This window comes from Symphodus melops, assembly GCF_947650265.1.
Source record: "Symphodus melops genome assembly, chromosome: 6".
Classification (NCBI taxonomy): Eukaryota; Metazoa; Chordata; class Actinopteri; order Labriformes; family Labridae; genus Symphodus; species Symphodus melops.
This window is the reverse complement of record NC_136696.1, coordinates 146,334-165,361: the sequence shown is the minus strand read 5'-3', so window position 1 is coordinate 165,361 and position 19,028 is coordinate 146,334.

The window sequence follows — 19,028 nt, the reverse complement described above, 5'->3', positions numbered from 1 at the left end:
TTCAGCTCTGTGTATATCAGCTCTGTGTATATCAGCTCTGTGTGTATCAGCTCTGTGTGTTTCAGCTCTGTGTGTTTCAGCTCTGTGTATATCAGCTCTGTGTATATCAGCTCTGTGTGTTTCAGCTCTGTGTGTTTCAGCTCTGTGTATATCAGCTCTGTGTATATCAGCTCTGTGTATATCAGCTCTGTGTGTTTCAGCTCTGTGTATATCAGCTCTGTGTATATCAGCTCTGTGTATATCAGCTCTGTGTATATCAGCTCTGTGTGTATATCAGCTCTGTGTGTTTCAGCTCTGTGTATATCAGCTCTGTGTATATCAGCTCTGTGTGTTTCAGCTCTGTGTATATCAGCTCTGTGTATATCAGCTCTGTGTGTTTCAGCTCTGTGTATATCAGCTCTGTGTATATCAGCTCTGTGTGTTTCAGCTCTGTGTATATCAGCTCTGTGTATATCAGCTCTGTGTGTTTCAGCTCTGTGTATATCAGCTCTGTGTATATCAGCTCTGTGTGTTTCAGCTCTGTGTATATCAGCTCTGTGTATATCAGCTCTGTGTGTATCAGCTCTGTGTGTTTCAGCTCTGTGTGTTTCAGCTCTGTGTATATCAGCTCTGTGTGTTTCAGCTCTGTGTATATCAGCTCTGTGTGTATCAGCTCTGTGTGTTTCAGCTCTGTGTATATCAGCTCTGTGTGTATCAGCTCTGTGTGTATCAGCTCTGTGTGTATCAGCTCTGTGTATATCAGCTCTGTGTGTTTCAGCTCTGTGTGAATCAGCAGCAGTTAATTACTCTGGTCAGGAGGGAGCGTCATCGATCGACTCGTTAATTGGTCTTTAACTCTCAGGTCCCGCGGGCTCCTTTAACACAGCTTGTGTTTCATGTTGTGTGTTTGTTAATGTGTGAAAGAGTGTGCACAAATAAACCGCAGGACCCACAATGCACTGCAAGCAGAGAGAGGCTGAGAGCTGTAAGTTATCTGTCGTGGTGCAAAGAGGAGAGCACTCTTCTCCTTCCTGTTAGCTAGCTTCCTGGTTGGCTCTGGCTGCTGATCATGTTATTGAACGATATGATTATATCAAACACTTTTGACTTGATCGTAACAACGAGACAAGAAGCAGTCGGGCCTTACAGCAGCTGTTTGATGACCCGCCTAAACCAAACGTCTGAGGTCACGTCAGCTCAGCGTGTTTCACCGCTGCAGGCCGAGGACAAATTATTGCTTCAAAATATGAAGAACCGTCCCTCAACCCTCAACAGCAGGTCTGTTGATGAACTAAAAGTCAAAGATGTTTGAGAGTCTGGACCTGATAACCATCGAATGACTTCATCACCTGCTCCATATCTGTTTCTCTGAGGTTACACAGGAGCACATTAGCATGACTCACTGGGCCCAGCTCAGAGTTCTGACTGTAGGCACGAGAGCTCTCAGCCTGCTAAATTATTCACTCATCACAAATCATAGACTTCATCCCACACGCTCCAGTTTCATATTCTGTTTGTTAAAACCTGATACACCGATATTTAGTCTCAGATGAGCTGTCTACCCCCATCTGTCCCCCCCCAGTCTATCTCCCCCTCGTCTACCCCCATCTGTCTCCCCCCCCAGTCTATCTCCCCCTCGTCTGCCCCCATCTGTCTGCCTCCCCCCCTTGTCAAAATAACCCTGCCTGTGTGCACAGCAGCAGCAGGACCAGATCAGTGTTTTTCATGACAGCTCAAATCAGAGAGGCTTTGAGCGCTGTGTGAAAGCGTTTATCATCTTACCTTTTTATTGTGAGAATAAATATGAAGCAAAGCTGAAGCGAGGCATCAAAATAAAAACAGCAACAATCTGATTCTTAATGTATCTGTACACAGGTATACAAACATACACCTTCTATATTAGAGGTTTCCTGCCAGAACAGGCACAGTGTCCTGCTGGAACAGTTCGAAACCACAGACACAATTTGCCTTGTTTTCTCTCACAAAACAAAACAAGGAGTTGCGGGTGCAGTTCTTGCTTTGTGTTCTCAGTCCATAAGACCAGAACTACGAAGGGAGTTTAACATATCAGGGTCTCTGAGGGGGATCTGGCTTCACTAACCCTGACATCAGAGATCAGGATCATCAGTCCTATGAAGCTGCTTATCAACCTGATAGGTCAACACAGAGTTACAGAGAGCGCCGTCACATAAAGGGGGCGGAGTTTTCTTCATTTAACCAATCACAATCATCACTGAGTCTCCTATCAGCACAAAACTATATTTAACTATATTTATAATATAAATAAGTTTCAGACAAACAGGCTCAAAGACTAAAGTTATACAGCTGCAGCAACAAATACAGGAAGGACAAAAACAGAAAAAAAGAAACATCGGAGAGTATTAACATATAAACTCCATCCATCCATTTTCTACGGCTTATTGCGGGGGCAGCAGTCTAAGCAGAGACCCCCAGACTTCCCTCACCCCAGACACCTCCTCCAGCTCTTCCGGTGGGACCCCGAGGCGTTCCCAAGCCAGCCGAGAGACATAGTCTCTCCAGCGTGTCCTGGGTCTACCCCGAGGCCTCCTCCCGGAGGGACATGCCCGGAACACCTCCCTAGGGAGGCGTCCAGGGGGCATCCGGACCAGATGCCCGAACCACCTCAACTGACTCCTCTCGATGTGGAGGAGTAACGGCTCTACTCCGAGCTCCTCCCTAGTGACCGAGCTCCTCCCCCTATCTCTAAGGGTGCGCCCAGCCACCCTACGGAGGAAGCCCATTTCAGCCGCTTGTATCCGAGATCTCGTTCTTTTGGTCCTGACCCAAAGCTCATGACCATAGGTGAGGGTAGGAACGAAGATCGACCTGTAAATCGAGAGCTTCGCCTTTCGGCTTAGCTCCTTCTTCACCACGACGGACCGATACAGCGACCGCATAACTGCAGATGCCGCACCGATCCGTCTGTCGATCTCACGCTCCATCTTCCCCCCACTCGTGAACAAGACCCCGAGATACTTAAACTCCTCCACCTGGGGCAAGGACTCCCCACCGACCCGGAGAGGGCAAACCACCTTTTTCTGGTTGAGAACCATGGCCTCAGATTTAGAGGTGCTGATCCTCATCCAGCCGCCTCACACTTGGTAGCGAACCGCCCCAGTGCGTGCTGAAGGTCCGGGTTTGATGGAGCCAACAAGACCACGTCATCCGCAAAAAATGAGATCCTGTGGTCCCCAAACCGGACCCCTCCGACCCCTGGCTGTCCATAAAAGTTATGAACAGGTCCAACTTACTGCCGGCAATGCGAACCAGACTCCTGCTCCGGTTGTACAGGGACAGACTGTCCTTAGCAAAGGGCCCAGAACCCAATACTCTCAAAGTACCCCCCACAGGAGGCCACGAGGGACACGGTCGAACACCTTCTCCAGATCTACAAAGCACATGTTCTATCGATCGGTAAGGTAGCAGTGAGACACAACAGGAAGTGATGCAATACGCTCACCCGTAGTACGTCAGCCCGTCAGCCCAGTGTAGACAGTGTTGGTGAAGCACTGCTTCCCCCTCCAGAGGCGACTGCCTCCCCACACTCCTCCCAGGCCCGAGTTGTTGCCTCCACAACAGCCCGGGCCAAGGAACGCCTGGCCTGCCGGTACCCATCAGCTGCCTGAGGAGTCCTATGCGTTAGCAACGCCCAACAGCATAGGCGGAAATCCTGGGGGGGACAGGGACCCCCCCAATCCTTGAAGAACAGTGAATTGTCCTCCCCAGTAATCATGTCATCATAAACATGTATTTCTGAGTGATATGTTAATATGCGTTAAAAACACTTATTCTAAATAAAGTCGCAAAAAAGCCAGACGTTCCCAACAGACCCTCACAGAGTCTGACCGGCTTCCTCCCCTGCAGCGCATCCAACTCACCACCAGGTGGTGATCAGCTGACAGCTCAGCCCCTCTCTTCACCCGAGTGTCCGAGACACACGGCCGAAGGTCAGATGACACGACCACAAAGTCTATCATCGACCTCCAGCCTAGGGAGTCCTGGTGCCACGTGCACTTATGAACATCCCTGTGCTCGAACATGGTGTTTGTTATGGACAGACTGTGACTAGCACAGAAGTCCAATAACAGAACACCACTCTGGTTCAGATCAGGGAGGCCGTTCATCCCAATCACCCCACTCCAGATCTCACTGTCGTTGCCATGTCGTCCTTTTGGGCTGGGCCGGGCCAGACCCCAGGGGAAAGGCTTGGCCACTAGGCACTCTCCTGCAGGCAACCAACACCAGGCCTGGCTCTAGGGTGGGGCCCCAGCTCCGCCATGCAGGGTGACATCACGGTCCTTCATAGAGGTTTCTGAACTGCTTTCAGTCTGATCTGCCACCTAGGACCTATTTGCCTTGGGTGACCCTCAATAACAGAGCTCCTTGGATCATTTGTGTACTCAAACTCCCCCACCACGATAAGGTAGTAGTTCAGGGGGGAGAACGTATAAACTGCGGTTGATTATATGTGCTCCATCCTTCACCTTAGAACCTTATAATAACTTGTGTTTCTTCTCTGAACTGAATGTGTTGCTCCGATTCTTTAAAGTGGCGAGTAGAACAGTTTGAGAAGTAAACTACAGCTCTGACCATCACAAACAGAGCGGCATGGCGACATTAAACATTCATATAAACATATCATTCAAACCCAAAAGAAAATGTTTAAAATTGTTCATCTTCAACTAAAATGCTCCAGCACTTTTTTCAGTCTCTGTTGAAGGATATCAGTGAAAAATAATCATTAACTTAATGGATATAGCATAATATAAAATCATGCGAGACTCATGAAGTGTCCTCCCCCCTCTCAATCAGCATCGGGAGCTCCACAATCGATGGATGTGATTGCTTAGTTGGCGGAGATTTTCACAGGTTAATCTCTTATCAATTCAATTTGTCTCCGAGGGGGGCAATTCAACACAACCTGCTCTGGAGCAGGTTAGGTGTACAGCATAAATTACTGTGGTGATATACCCAGGTAAGAAGAGAACGACATTCGTAGGACTGAAAACCCAGAGTTAACCCTGAAGTTACTTCACTGACCTCAAATCCTGCTTCGTAGTCCAGGCCTCTGGCCTCACATCCTCCTCGTGGCAGACATGGCAAAGGAGATTGGGGAAACTGATGTTTCCTTACTGCTCCTTTTAATTTTGATTAGTGTGCTGTCAATAAGTATTATTGAGCGTACTCCTTGTCTCCGCCAGTCATTTGTCATGGGTTTGTAAGCCGGCCATGACAAACTCTCTGGGAACATCGGGTCTGTTGCTGGTTAGCTTAGCTGCGCGATGGAGGTCTAATTGCTGATCACAGGTATAAACAATGGCGTCACTGCTGCACGAAACCTCTGCGGTCAGACATAACAGTGAAAAGTAGAAGATAAACCACAGCAAACTTAATAAGAGTTGTGGCCATCTTATGGCAGTAATCAACAAAAAGAATACAAGAATACAAAACAAGGAAAAATCCAGTGATAGGCAGGAAAGGCTGTAACATGGAACCAGTCAGAGAGCTAAACACAACAACTAAACTAGCTGTTAGAGAGCTAAACAACAACACGTCAACTAAACTAGCTGTTAGAGAGCTAAACACAACAACAACACGTCAACTAAACAAGCTGTTAGAGAGCTAAACACAACAACACGTCAACTAAACTAGCTGTCAGAGAGCTAAACACAACAACACGTCAACTAAACTAGCTGTTAGAGAGCTAAACACAACAACAACACGTCAACTAAACTAGCTGTTAGAGAGCTAAACACAACAACAACACGTCAACTAAACTAGCTGTTAGAGAGCTAAACACAACAACACGTCAACTAAACTAGCTGTTACAGAGCTAAACACAACAACACGTCAACTAAACTAGCTGTTACAGAGCTAAACACAACAACATGTCAACTAAACTAGCTGTCAGAGAGCTAAACACAACAACACGTCAACTAAACTAGCTGTTAGAGAGCTAAACACAACAACACGTCAACTAAACTAGCTGTTACAGAGCTAAACACAACAACAACAACACGTCAACTAAACTAGCTGTTACAGAGCTAAACACAACAACAACAACACGTCAACTAAACTAGCTGTTACAGAGCTAAACACAACAACACGTCAACTAAACTAGCTGTCAGAGAGCTAAACACAACAACACGTCAACTAAACTAGCTGTCAGAGAGCTAAACACAACAACATGTCAACTAAACTAGCTGTCAGAGAGCTAAACACAACAACACGTCAACTAAACTAGCTGTCAGAGAGCTAAACACAACAACATGTCAACTAAACTAGCTGTCAGAGAGCTAAACACAACAACATGTCAACTAAACTAGCTGTTAGAGAGCTAAACACAACAACATGTCAACTAAACTAGCTGTCAGAGAGCTAAACACAACAACACGTCAACTAAACTAGCTGTTAGAGAGCTAAACAACAACAACACGTCAACTAAACTAGCTGTTAGAGAGCTAAACACAACAACACGTCAACTAAACTAGCTGTCAGAGAGCTAAACACAACAACACGTCAACTAAACTAGCTGTCAGAGAGCTAAACACAACAACATGTCAACTAAACTAGCTGTTAGAGAGCTAAACACAACAACACGTCAACTAAACTAGCTGTCAGAGAGCTAAACAACAACAAGTCAACTAAACTAGCTGTTAGAGAGCTAAACACAACAACACGTCAACTAAACTAGCTGTCAGAGAGCTAAACACAACAACAACACGTCAACTAAACTAGCTGTTAGAGAGCTAAACAACAACAACATGTCAACTAAACTAGCTGTTAGAGAGCTAAACACAACAACACGTCAACTAAACTAGCTGTCAGAGAGCTAAACACAACAACACGTCAACTAAACTAGCTGTTAGAGAGCTAAACACAACAACACGTCAACTAAACTAGCTGTTAGAGAGCTAAACACAACAACACGTCAACTAAACTAGCTGTCAGAGAGCTAAACACAACAACACGTCAACTAAACTAGCTGTTAGAGAGCTAAACACAACAACATGTCAACTAAACTAGCTGTTAGCGAGCTAAACAACAACACTTTTGATCAGGAGTAAACAGAACTAGAGCCATTTATTAGAATGAGTTCATTGTGAGCTCTGTGGTTTGTTGGTCGAATCCTTTAAATATTAATGAAACCAAATCCGCTGCTTCAATTCACTGCTCGTACACAGATTTACCCTGAAACTCTAAACTGAGGGCTTACAGAGCAGAGTGTGTGTGTGTGTCTGTTTGCCATCAGTAACTCTACACAGTTCAGGTCACAGGTTCACACACAGTATAGATTTGGTGTATGTGTCTGTATGTGTCTGTGTGTGTCTGTGTGTCCTCCTTTATCTTTTGGCCACATCATCAAAGAACATTCTTGAATTCAGTCTTCTCTTTTCGACTTGTTGTAAAACACTTTGGTTCGCTAAAGAGATTGTTGTAAAGGGTTGTATAAATACAGTACATTTACATGTACATAAAATACATCTTGTAGTTCTCCTGTGAGCTTGTAGTTCTGTGATCTTGTAGTTCTGTGATCTTGTCGTTCTGTGATCTTGTAGTTCTCCGATCTTGTAGTTCTTCCTGTGATCTTGTAGTTCTTCCTGTGATCTTGTAGTTCTCCGATCTTGTAGTTCTTCCTGTGATCTTGTAGTTCTTCCTGTGATCTTGTAGTTCTTCCTGTGATCTTGTAGTTCTTCTTGTGATCTTGTAGTTCTTCCTGTGATCTTGTAGTTCTCTGTGATCTTGTAGTTCTTCCTGTGATCTTGTAGTTCTCTGTGATCTTGTAGTTCTCTGTGATCTTGTAGTTCTTCCTGTGATCTTGTAGTTCTTCCTGTGATCTTGTAGTTCTTCCTGTGATCTTGTAGTTCTCCTGTGATCTTGTAGTTCTCTGTGATCTTGTAGTTCTTCCTGTGATCTTGTAGTTCTCTGTGATCTTGTAGTTCTCTGTGATCTTGTAGTTCTCTGTGATCTTGTAGTTCTTCCTTTGATCTTGTAGTTCTTCCTGTGATCTTGTAGTTCTCTGTGATCTTGTAGTTCTCTGTGATCTTGTAGTTCTCATGTCCCAGAAACAGATCCCTAGTGGGGCAGGGTGTGTGCCATCTAATGGAGCAAAACTGTGGTGCACAGACGTTTTACGTTCTAACCCTATGTGGCGAGTGGAGGTTAGACGCCTCTGTCTTCAACACATTTTATTTGCTCTTTGTGTTTACCAGCTGGATCTTGAAGTACTGCCGCTCTATAAAATATTACAGAGAGAGAGAGAGCAGTTTTAAGTTTACTTCCTTGTGTTTTTAGCATACCTGGCCAATAAGGCTGATTCAGATTCAAAAATAATCTGTGCATTGTCTACACTGTTCCACACTAATGGGTTTATTTGTAAATCTCCATCCATCCATCTATATTCTGCCACATATCGGGGGCAGCAGTCTACGCAGGGACGCCCAGACTTCCCCAACTCCCCCCCCCCCCATCCTGTCCTTCTTTCTGCCCTTCTGTCTCCTAAACCTAACCCTAACCCACCACAGGCTAAGTTTATTTATTTTTTCTGAATTATACTTTCCACTTTTTGTAATTGTTTATTTTTTGTCTGTTTTTATGTCCACTCTTGTTTTATGTTATAAATAATCACATGAAAGTCTGTTTTCTTACTCATGTTAAACAGTTTCACTGAAGTCTGATCTGCTACGTCCAATCAATGAGAGATGGGGCGGGTCTGTAAAACATCTTCCTGGAAGGCTGCTCATGTTTCCTTGATCACAGATCCTCAGAGTTAGTTCCTCGCTCCTCAGACATGAGACTTCCTTCAACATGGTGGAACAGAAAGACTTCTGGTCCAAGTGAGGATGCAGGAGAGAGGACACAAGAGACGTGAGAAGTACCCTATATACATAGTTATCAGACACAGGTGCAGGGCCGCAGGAAGTTGTTTTGAACAGGGGGTGCTGTGAAAATCTCTTGTTCTTTTTTGGACAAAAAACCTGTGAGCCTATTTAGAATACATTTAAATGTTTAAAAATAAATAGATTAAGATTTAACACACACACACACACACACACACACACACACACACACACACACACAAAGAAATCTCAGACAATCTAAGCACATTATTGAATAGCACACAAAATAACACTTTTTCTCCATCTCCAACCTTTTTATGCAAACCACAAGGAAATAATCTCCGACATTTACACATTATTAGACAGTTCTCCAAATCCAATACGCACAGAACACACAATCAAAATAACACTCCATCCCCACCATCTTGCAATAATACTATAGTGTGACGTTAAACTGCAGAGATATGAAGGTGCACGGCGTGATCTTACTTTGAGCTGCAGACACGGGGGCCCTGGTGCACTCTGGGGTCGTGGAGATAGTGTCACGGTTACGAGACGGGAAACAGGGAAGGAGGACCCAAGTGCAGAAAAAACTTAAATTATTTATTTTAACAAAAAGGGAAGAAATGCAAAAACCAAAACTTACTTAAATAACAGAAATCCAAAAATCATGAGGAGAAAACACGGGGAAGCAGGGAGATGAAGCAACCCAAGAGACAATGAACCGACAAGAGACTCAGGGAAAACACAGAGACTAAATAGACATGGGGTAATCAGACGCAGGTGAGACGAACAAGACAGGTGAGGACAATCAGGGTCATCAGACAGGAAGGAAACACAAGTACAAAGTAAAACTCAACACTGACAACACAACCAAAACCAGATCTACAAAATAAAACAGGAAACACTAAAGACTAGACTTAAAACACAAGACAGGAAATAAACCAACAGGAAACATAGGAGGACACAGGGAGACACACTCAGGACTAAAGTAAACACAAGACTATGAAACATTAAAAGGGAAACAATCAACACTAAGGACAGAATGAAAACTAAAACTAGATGAAACAGAACCAAACCATGACAGATAGTCTGTAATAAGGGGACGAATGTCCATAGAGTTCATGATGTGTGTGTGGACATGCATCAGTGAAAGGTTTATGAGTCTTTTCTGGATCATGTCTCCAAAAGACACCAGGCTGAGACGAGGCCACAGAGACGGGATGGCACAGACGTAACTCAGTCAGTTTTTCTGTCTCTGAAAACATGTCTCTTGTTTGTTACTGGAGCTTAGTCCAACATGATGCTACATACATGACTGTGACACTCGTAGACCGAGCACGGAGCGAGCGGGGAACCTTTTTACTTCAATCAGCGTCTGCAACCACGAGTCTGACGTTGGCAACGTAACTTCTGTCAACTTGTGTTGATTAGGCCTAAAAAATAATTAAATCAAAATCAAAAACATACGTAATAGCCTACGTGCGTCAAAATCTTTTCCCAGAAGATTCACAAAGAATTTATAAATCATATAATCAAACACACACACTGTATTATTACTAATCAAACACACACACACTGTATTATTACTAATCAAACACACACACACTGTATTATTTCTAATCAAACACACACACAGTATTATTTCTAATCAAACACACACACTGTATTATTTCTAATCAAACACACACACACACTGTATTATTTCTAATCAAACACACACACACACTGTATTATTACTAATCAAACACACACTGTATTATTTCTAATCAAGCACACACACTGTATTATTACTAATCAAACACACACACACACTGTATTATTACTAATCAAACACACACACTGTATTATCACTAATCAAACACACACACTGTATTATTACTAATCAAACACACACACTGTATTATTACTAATCAAACACACACACTGTATTATTTCTAATCAAACACACACACACACTGTATTATTACTAATCAAACACACACTGTATTATTTCTAATCAAGCACACACACTGTATTATTACTAATCAAACACACACACACACTGTATTATTACTAATCAAACACACACACTGTATTATCACTAATCAAACACACACACTGTATTATTTCTAATCAAACACACACACTGTATTATTTCTAATCACACACACACTGTATTATTACTAATCACACACACACACACTGTATTATTACTAATCAAACACACACACTGTATTATTTCTAATCAAACACACACACAGTATTATTTCTAATCAAACACACACACTGTATTATTTCTAATCAAACACACACACTGTATTATTTCTAATCAAACACACACACACACTGTATTATTACTAATCAAACACACACTGTATTATTTCTAATCAAGCACACACACTGTATTATTACTAATCAAACACACACACTGTATTATCACTAATCAAACACACACACTGTATTATTACAAATCAAACACACACACTGTATTATTACTAATCAAACACACACACTGTATTATTACTAATCAAACACACACACTGTACTATTACTAATCAAACACACACACTGTGTTATTTCTAATCAAACACACACTGTATTATTTCTTATCAAACACACACACTGTATTATCACTAATCAAACACACACTGTATTATTACTAATCAAACACACACACTGTATTATTACTAATCAAACACACACACTGTATTATTACTAATCAAACACACACACTGTACTATTACTAATCAAACACACACTGTATTATTACTAATCAAACACACACACTATTATTTCTAATCAAACACACACACTGTATTATTTCTAATCAAACACACACACTGTATTATTTCTAATCAAACACACACACACTGTACTATTACTAATCAAACACACACTGTATTATTTCTAATCAAACACACACACACTGTATTATTACTAATCAAACACACACACTGTATTATTACTAATCAAACACACACACTGTATTATTACTAATCAAACACACACACTGTATTATTTCTAATCAAACACACACACTGTATTATTTCTAATCAAACACACACACTGTATTATTTCTAATCAAACACACACGCTGTATTATTTCTAATCAAACACACACACTGTATTATTTCTAATCAAACACACACGCTGTATTATTTCTAATCAAACACACACACTGTATTATTTCTAATCAAACACACACACTGTATTATTTCTAATCACACACACACTGTATTATTACTAATCAAACACACACACTGTATTATTACTAATCAAACACACACTGTATTATTTCTAATCAAACACACACACTGTATTATTTCTAATCACATACACACTGTATTATTTCTAATCAAACACACACACTGTATTATTTCTAATCAAACACACACACTGTATTATTTCTAATCAAACACACACACTGTATTATTACTAATCAAACACACACACACTGTATTATTTCTAATCAAACACACACGCTGTATTATTTCTAATCAAACACACACACTGTATTATTTCTAATCAAACACACACACTGTATTATTTCTAATCAAACACACACACACTGTATTATTTCTAATCAAACACACACACACTGTATTATTTCTAATCAAACACACACACACTGTATTATTTCTAATCAAACACACACACTGTATTATTACTAATCAAACACACACACTGTATTATTTCTAATCAAACACAGTTACAGTGTCTCTTGATAACAAACACCTGAAGAACAACCTGCAGTCTGTTTCAAACCAAAAGGACAGTTTCTACTGACTCAAAGATTTCATTTTGAATTGTCTATAATTATTGATTATTATTAATCAGTTTGGACTGAACCTAGCCTGTATTTAGACAACCAACTCTGTATTTTATAAACACAGATATTTATGTGTCAGGATACTGAAAATGATTGATTAGAATCTAAATGATGAAACGTTCAGAAGATAAATAAGTGTGAATGTAAAACGGACTCCTCTTCATCAAACTGTCATCCTCATCATCATCAGACATTCAAACAGTCTGAGGGATGATGAACAGAACTTGAAGGATGTATTGATTTGATAGAAGTCAAAAAAGGCGTGAATAAGGCGTCACTTTGGTTGAGTGAACGCTGCCGCGCCTTGCTGCCGCGCCTTGCTGCCGCGCCTTGCTGCCGCTGCTCACCAGCAACTTTTAAACTTTCAGAGTGTTTTTACGGTTCTCCGGCCACATCTCGACCGTACAACTGCTCATTTGGGAATCTCATCTCTTCTTTGTCGCCTGATGTTCTCATTCACTGCTGTCATCACTCCGCATTTCTGTGACAGCGGGCTAACTTTTGCCTACCTGCTCGGCTCACCCAGCTCCACGTCATCGCTTCTTTATAGCGCTTCAAGATGTGGGCCAGCAGGGTTTTTGTGTGATCCATTCTGGTCTGGACTGTCCTCTCACTCCTCCATCTACCAGTGGAAGGTTCAAGGTTCAAGGTTCAAGGTTGTCCTCTCACTCCTCCATCTACCAGTGGAAGGACTCCTCCGGTATTCGGCAGGGGAGCTTCTCAGGCTCCGCTTTCAACCGGGGTCTCCACCAGCAGCTCTGCGCTTCCATCCGAATATCGGCTTCCAGCCTCCTCACTGTCCTCTGGTATTGTTCCCACTCTCTTCAAATCTGCAGCCTTCAGCCCCATCCTGAAGAAGCCTGGTTCTGATCATAGTAACTTCAATAACCTCCGCCCGATTTCTCATCTTCCTTTCATCTCCAAAATCCTCGAGAAAATTGTTGCTTCTCAGGTCCACTCCCATCTCACCCAAAACAGCCTTTATGAACAATTCCAGTCCGGTTTCCGTCCCTGCCACAGCACTGAAACAGCCTTAATAAAGATCACAGATGATCTTCTCATGGCTGCTGATTCTGGTTTGATCTCCATTCTCATCCTCCTCGATCTGAGTGCGGCTTTTGACACCATCTCTCACCCCATCCTCTTCAATAGACTCTCCTCCATAGGCATCACACACACCCCCCTTCACTGGTTTCCCTCCTACCTCATTGGCTGCACTCAGTTCATTCAGCTCACAGCCCTCCCCATCACTTCAGGTGTGCCCCAGGGCTCTGTCTTGGGGCCCCTCCTTTTCATCATATACCTCCTCCCCCTCGGCAATATCTTTCACAAACATGGCATTCTCTTTCACTGCTTCGCGGACGACACCCAGCTCTACCTTTCGAGTAAACCAAACTCCTTTCTCCCACCCTCCTCCCTCCTCCCTCACCCTCTGCCTCTCGGAAATCAAATCCTGGTTCACCTCAAACTTCCTCAAATTAAACAAAGTGACAAAACTGAACTTCTTCTTGTTGGCACCAAGTCCACTCTATCCAAATCTGACAGTTTCTCTGTCCCCCTCCCACAGTGTCCCCCTCTCACAGTGTCCCCCTCTCACAGTGTCCCCCTCCCACAGTGTCCCCCTCCCACAGTGTCCCCCTCTCACAGTGTCCCCCTCCCCTCAGGTTAAGAGTCTGGGTGTCGTCCTCGTCAGCTCACTTTCTTTCCACTCCCACATTAATATCTCGATCTGCATATTTCCACTTGTGCGATATGAATGGTCTCCGCCCCTCTCTCACCCCTCACACCACAGCCATCCTGGTCCACAGCCAACCTGGTCCACAGCCATCCTGGTCCACAGCCATCCGGGTCCACAGCCATCCTGGTCCAGAGCCATCCTGGTCCACAGCCTTGTTACCTCCTGTATTGATTACTGTAACTCACTCCTCTTTGGTGTCCCCCACAAATCCCTCCATAAACTCCAACAGGTCCAAAACTCAGCAGCCCACATCATCACCAGAACCCCTTCCTTCCACCACATCACCCCAGTCCTCCAGCAGCTCCATTGGCTCCCAGTTAAATTTCGTATCACTTTCAAAATACTTCTGTTTGCATTTAAGGCCATCCACAACCTTGCCCCCCCTACCTGTCTGATCTCCTCCACATTACCCCCCCCTCGCTCCCTCAGGTCTTCCTCCTCCCTCTCTGTGCCCTCCGCCCGCCTCAGCACCATGAGGAGCAGAGCTTTCAGCCGCTCTGCTCCCCAACTGTCATGGTTTGGTTTTGTTTCTGTGTTTCTTCTAGTTTTAGTTTTCATTCTGTCCTTAGTGTTACTTGTTTCCCTTGTGTGCTTTAATGTGTCATAGTGTTTACTTTAGTCTGCAGTGTCTCTCTGTGTCCTCCTATGTTACCTGTTAGTTTATTTCCTGTCTTGTGTTTTAAGTCTTTAGTGTTTCCTGTTTTATTTTGTAGATCTGGTTTTGGTGGTATCAGTGTTGGGTTTTACTTTGTACTTGTCCTCAGTGTTCTGGTCTTGTGTTCTTTGTTCCTTGTGTTTCCCGCCTTTCTGATGACCCTGATGTTCCTCACCTGTCTCGTTAGTCTCACCTGTGTCTGATTACCCCTTGTCTATTTAGTCTCTATGTTTGCCTCAGTTTCTTGTGGGTTCATTGTCTTGTCTTATGTTGGTTGTCGTGGCCTGTGGTTCTTGTCCCTGCTCCCTGTGTTTTTTTCCTGGTGGATTTTTGGATTTCTGTTATTTAAGTAAGTCTTGGTTTTTGCGTTTTTGCTCTTTTTGTTAATATAAATAATTTAAGTATTTTCTGCAATTGGGTCCTCCCTCTCCTGTTTCCTACCTGCTAACTTGTGACAGAATGAACTGACCAATCATGGACCCAGCGGAAGATTTAGATTCCATGGACTGTTTTTTGAAGATTCGTTATTTTCAAAACATGTTGCTTTCGATACAGAGTACTTTTGATGGCACCCGCCTGGCCATTTTTACTGGCACTCGTGGGGGCCAGAAGAGGAGAAGTGGCCGTCATGGTTCCCGGTTGCCCAGCATCCCAGTGACTCTGCCCTTGTGCTTCCCAGAGCCACAGCAGCCTAAGCCTCAACCAAGGTCTCAACCAAGTCCTCGGCCCAAGGTACAGATCAAGCTTCAGTCCAGGCGTTGGCTTCCTGGTCCCGTTCCTGCAGAGCGCTGTCTGCCACCAGCTCCGGCAGAGCGCTGTCTGCTACCTGTCCCTGTTCCAGCAGAGCACTGTCTGCTACCTGTCACTGTTCCAGCAGAGCACTGTCTGCTACCTGTCCCTGTTCCAGCAGAGCACTGTCTGCTACCTGTCCCTGTTCCAGCAGAGCACTGTCTGCTACCTGTCCCTGTTCCAGCAGAGCACTGTCTGCTACCTGTCCCTGTTCCAGCAGAGCACTGTCTGCTACCTGTCACTGTTCCAGCAGAGCGCTGTCTGCTACCTGTCCCTGTTCCAGCAGAGCGCTGTCTGCTACCTGTCACTGTTCCAGCAGAGCACTGTCTGCTACCTGTCACTGTTCCAGCAGAGCACTGTCTGCTACCTGTCCCTGTTCCAGCAGAGCGCTGGGAAGCAGAGATTCATATTTGGTTGTTAATCTTCATGTCAGACTCTTTTTAATGGCAGCTCATCACAGAGCGACTCTTTACAAACTCACTGATGTTCATCATCTGTTTAAATGTCCCACGCTCCGTTTAGCCTCTTTTTAATCTCCCTCTTTTCTCCCCTATTAAACTCTGTTTCACTGAAGTCTGATCCTGTGCAGCGTCCAATCACTGACTGATATACGAGAAGGGGGCGTGTCTGTCAGTGAAAAGACTTCCGTGAAGTCAGCTCTCGTGTCTCCTCGGTCATCGCTCCTCGGATCAGCCTCCTCTCTCCTCGATCCTCTCTCCTCCGTTCGCTATTAGAGCTTTGGGACGATCCTCAACATGGCGGCTTTGGAACTACTTCCTGTTCGGCCGAGGACCGAGGACCGAGGAGACTGCAAATAAGCCACTTGGGATGTACCCATAGACAGGAAAGAGGACACGTCTTCAAAGATGAAGAAACTTTTAATGAGTGAAGTTCATTACATCTCATCTTTTTATGAAGCCACTATTCAAGATTAGAAATCCTCCAATTACATCGAGTTATACATGATAGCATGGAGACGGATACACCATAATAGAGAGAGAGAGAGAGAGGGATGAGAGACAGAGGGATGAGAGAGAGAGAGAGCGAGTTATTGAGTAAAGATTTAGCTGGAATACAAAGACACAGGATGCGGCAAGACAATATAAAGAGTATAAAGACAGACAGACAGACAGACAGGTTAATGTAGAATAAACACATTATAAAGTCATGTGATCTGACAAACAGAAACCTTTAGAATAATGGGAGTATAAGACAGACTGCGTCAGAGTTTAAGGCTGTGCTCTCTATTATAATGATTTCATTTCACAGTGTAAAGCGGTGACAGTTAAACAGAAAACACTCAGCTGTAATCCACTCAGTGCGTCAGGCCATGTGGACAGAGCCTGACTTCTGAGATCAGACAGCAGGACAAATAAAGTTTAAAATAAACTCAGAGATTAAGAAAGTGTCTCATGAAAAGTTTGATCAAAATAAAACGTCTGTAGTTTATTTAGAGACAGTCACATCTGTGTTTAAGGTAATATGTCTTTATGTTTGTGAGAGCTAATTCCCTCTGTTTCCACTCTTGATGCTAAGCTAGGCTAGGTTTGCAGGGGAACCAAACAAGGTAAGTTTTAAAGGTAAGTTATTTTCTCCAGATACATTTTTTAAACCTTGACCAATATCTGAACTCGACCATATTTTAAAAACCAACCAAACTTATCTGCCCACACTGAAAGCATGAGCTGACATCCACTCCTGGACTAATGGCGTGAGTGTATGTAATTGAGGGGCGTGGCTTTAGAGGGAGCACAGAAGGGAGGGGGCGTGGCTTTAGAGGGCGCACAGAGGGGAGAGGGGGGCTTTAGAGGGAGCACAGAGGGGGCGTGGCTTTAGAGGGAGCACAGAGGGGGGGAGGGGCGTGGCTTTAGAGGGTGCACAGAGGGGGGAGGGGCGTGGCTTTAGAGGGAGCACAGAGGGGGCGTGGCTTTAGAGGGAGCACAGAGGGGGAGGGGCGTGGCTTTAGAGGGCGCACAGAGGGGGGCTTTAGAGGGAGCACAGAGGGGGAGGGGCGTGGCTTTAGAGGGGGCACAGAGGGGGCGTGGCTTTAGAGGGAGCACAGAGGGGGAGGGGCGTGGCTTTAGAGGGCGCACAGAGGGGGGAGGGGGGCTTTAGAGGGAGCACAGAGGGGGAGGGGCGTGGCTTTAGAGGGAGCACAGAGGGGGCGTGGCTTTAGAGGGAGCACAGAGGGGGAGGGGCGTGGCTTTAGAGGGCGCACAGAGGGGGGAGGGGGGCTTTAGAGGGAGCACAGAGGGGGAGGGGCGTGGCTTTAGAGGGAGCACAGAGTGGGTGAATATGGAGCACTGAGAGAATGCTACTTTCAAAATCATGCTAGTTTTAGAAAATTACCCACCCTGCCTTTATATGTTGAACACACATATTCTGTGTAAAAAGATGGACAATAAAGTAGCTCCCAGGAAGTGAAGCCAAAACATTTCCCTCCCCCACTGACTGTCCGTAGTATAGGTCATAAGTCCCGCCTCCTCCATGTTAACTGATGGGTCAAACGGTTTTTATTTAACTTTGTACGTACATGTTGACACTTTGTTCTTTTGTTGACTCTTTGGTTAAACTGCTCTGTGTGCCTTCCAATTCTCCCCTGGCTACAAATAAAGTGTTTTTTATTAAATTGAATTGAAATGCGAAAAACAGGTCAGATAAATGTTCCGCTGACATGATCAGTCTTTCCATAATCGTGTCTGCTTTAATCTGACACAAGAATCTGTTCTACCGAGAACTGATGTTTAACCTGAGCGACCTTTGACCTTTTAGCCCGAGGGTAAAGATGTGTTTGGTCAGGACCATTGCAGGGTATTTTGGGGCAGGTGGAGCATCCTCGTCCATCTTTATATCCAATCAGTGACCTGATGTTTGCTCGGCACTTAAACTCTGAGAAGGTTTAATAAACATTCATACATGTATATTTTCTGACTCAAGCATTACCATCAACCTAAAGAAAGAATGAAGAGATCGGTTATCTGAAAGCAGATCTATGTCTGTGTTAGGACGAAGGTCTTAATATGAACATGGATTAGCAGAATCGATCTCCTTTAATAAAAAAACAATGTCTGAGTAAAGTAAACAATAAGACTAGAATTAGCTGATGCAGGAAATAAGGGAACATCTGATTGAAGACGTAAAGATTTACAGTATGTACAGTAGACTGGTCGCTCTGAGGATTTCCTTTATTATCGA